Here is a 3,124-nt window from a genome sequence, read left to right as displayed (position 1 = left end):
CACCTTTCTTCGAGTTTTCCTGGATATCAAGAAAGAAATATATTGCCATCACATTAAAATTTATTATGAATTCCTGCTATACTTACCAGCTCCTTAATATTTTTAATACTTTTGAATTCTGAGTAGGAACTTCCTTGGAGGTTGTTAATAACAGGAACAGGATTTTCAGGTGAGTTGGCTTCAGGTTGGGTGATCTAGCTTGTGTTACCACTCACTTATATGGGGCCATTGCAGTCCCGCAACCTTTGAGGCAGGGAGTACTCTGGTAGTCTAACTGCCATAATAACTCCTGAGTCCATCTTCCTGAAGGCTCACGTTCCTCAGCTATAATCTCTTCTTCTTTCTTTAGGGTATCATCCTTAGTTTTGCTTTTACCTGAGACTTTCCTCCTCATCATAAAATTTTATGGAAAGAAAATGAGAATAGTTATATATAAAGTAATAGTGAACACAATAGATCATGAAATCTTGATTTCATGAAAGTAAAGTCCGTAGGAATACCCAGAATATGGAAAATATTGCTGGAGTGAAAAGGGAAAGTTTTTTTGTGGGAGTAGGTTTCATTTAACACTTTGCCTATTGCAAGGTATATATCACTACACTGCAAAAGGGTGATATTCCACGTAAAAGACAAGAAAAATAAAATCAGCTAAGGTATGAATGAGTATGTGTTATTTATTGTAAGCTGAGAATTATTGGCATGATCAAAGAAAGTTGAATACTGGAGGCTTAGGGTAAAACAGCAGGGAAATTTAGATTTGAAAAATTAGCAAATAGGGAGAAATTAAAGTTTATAGAGCCAAAGGCTGTCGTAATAACCACAGTAATCAAGGGAAGAAGAAACTAACATTCTCACAGTGCTGGCTAGCAGCACCACAGGGAAGCTGTCTGGACCTCAGCTACGATCATATACCTGAGTTATGATTGCAGTTTGCTAAGTGTCCCAAAGGCACCAACTGAGATTAGAAAGAGTCAGATAATAACAAGAAAGTGCAAGGGAAAATAGACAATTCATTTGGTGAGTTAAGACAAACAGGGTCAAGAGAAGACCCAGGAAAGAGAGCCGAGCTAGCCTTTGATGTTCCCAATTGTGCCCACATGTCCATTGCTGTCCATTTTGTTTCATAATGTTTCCTACGTTTTTAAAAATAACATAAGGGTTTAAAAAGAATACCAATTAATCATAGCATTCAGAATGAAAAGGATGGAGGATGGGGGAATGTGGACTCCATGATCATCAGACTCTGTACTAAGTTTATCAACATCGTTTCCTAACTTAATTCTTATATACCTATGACATATATATTATCATGTCAATATTATTGATAAGGAAATTGAGGTTTAGGAAATTCAAGTAGTTCACCAAAGATCACACTGTAAATAATAAAATCTGGAAATGAATTTAAATATAGGTTTTCAAACTCATGTTTCTTTAATGATGCTGATCTCTCATTAGCTCTTTGCCACTTTCCTACTGAGTCCCTTTTCCTAATGTAGGAAATGCATATTTTTGAGTGTCAAAAAATGGCATTTAGCTAAAAAATGGCATTTAGCTATGAAGAGGATAATAGTTTCTTTCTAACCTGATCAGGTCAGATAAAACTGAAAAGGTGTCTTTGTTTATGAGATTTATAGTAATTGCCTTTTATTAACTTGAACATTTCAGACATGTGCTTGTTATTGGCTAGTTTATTTTTAAAATCATTATTAAATGATTAAGGATATTTCTGTGGTTATGAATTGCTTATGAATATGAGATGCTTTTGTTTTCTCAAAATGACATCTACAAATATAACAAAGATTGCATGATCCAGCAAAATAATCATATGTGTAGCTTTAATCAAAATCCTTTTTTAGTACTCAAGATAGCATAGATGGTAGTGGCTGTGCATGCCTTCTCTAGTGACGACTCCAAAATTACAACAAAACTACAGAGCAACCAGTACACGAAGTCATCAGAGGTCTGGCTGAACAGAAGTCCTACAACTAGGTCACCTCAAATAACGGGTCATCTCAGAAGAGTAGGAAGGGTGAAGATTCAAAATGTCCTGGTCCCACAACCACAAGTGGCAATTGAGAATTGGGAAGGCTATCTTGGCTGCAGAGCCACCTCCCTGACCTGAGAATCGAGGGGTCTTGACCACACACTGGGATCCCCAGCCTAGGGTTCTAGTGCTGGGAAGAGAAGTCCTCACAACCTCTGGCTGTGAAACCAGCAGAGGTTGGGGCTGAGTAAGCCGGAGGATACGGGAAGTGGAGACCTTTCCTCTTAAAGGGTGGGGCCCAGCCTTACTCGCTGACAGACTCCATCGCTTTGAGCTCTAGAGCTGGCACACTTCCTTGAGGAGACCCAGGGACATACAAGGAGGCACTGAGATGTCAGGCTTCAGGGCAAGAGCTGGAGGGGTGGCTTGCTCTGGGGCAGAGGTGCAGGAGAAGCCATTATTCCTTTGTTGAGTTGGATCACCTCCTAGCCTGCAGATGCAGGAGCCATCAACCTAGATAACACAGGTTGCTCCGCCCAGGGAATTCCCTGAGACTTCACCTCTCCTAACTTGTGGGCACACCCAAGCTGTTTTCAGTGATTTATTCCATACAAATGGGCTGTCTTGACTCCTGCTGTGAAATTTCATAAAATCTCTCAAAGGCTCACAAAACCCAAAGAATCAGCATCTGGCCTCAGCTTGTCCTGTATTTCTTGCTGAGCAGCCCCAAGCCTCGCAGCAGTGGCAGCCTGCCTCGGTTTCTGACTTGGCTTCTTGAGGAACCTCTAAGCCCAGCATGAGTGGCAGCCATATGTGGATCATTTGGTGACTCTTACCAGGTGTCTCCAGAGGTGCACAGGCTGAAGGTGAACTTGGCCTGCAGCTAAACCCCTGCCAGGTCTGTGCCAAGGGGCCCCACAGTACATCTATTACATAAAGCCCCCCTACTAAGACTGGGAGACTAAGGAGCCCTACTGAATATATAGAAACAGACACCAGGAGGCAGACAAAATGGAGAGACAAAGAAGCATGTCCTACATGAAAGAACAAAACAAATCTCCAGAAAAGAATTCACCAAAATGGAGACAAGCAATATACCAGATGCTGAGTTCAAAACACTGGTTATAAGGATGCTCAAGG

This window comes from Pteropus vampyrus, unplaced genomic scaffold (genome assembly GCF_000151845.1).
Source record: "Pteropus vampyrus isolate Shadow unplaced genomic scaffold, Pvam_2.0 Scaffold579, whole genome shotgun sequence".
In the NCBI taxonomy this organism is placed as follows: Eukaryota; Metazoa; Chordata; class Mammalia; order Chiroptera; family Pteropodidae; genus Pteropus; species Pteropus vampyrus.
This window is presented reverse-complemented; position numbering follows the sequence as displayed.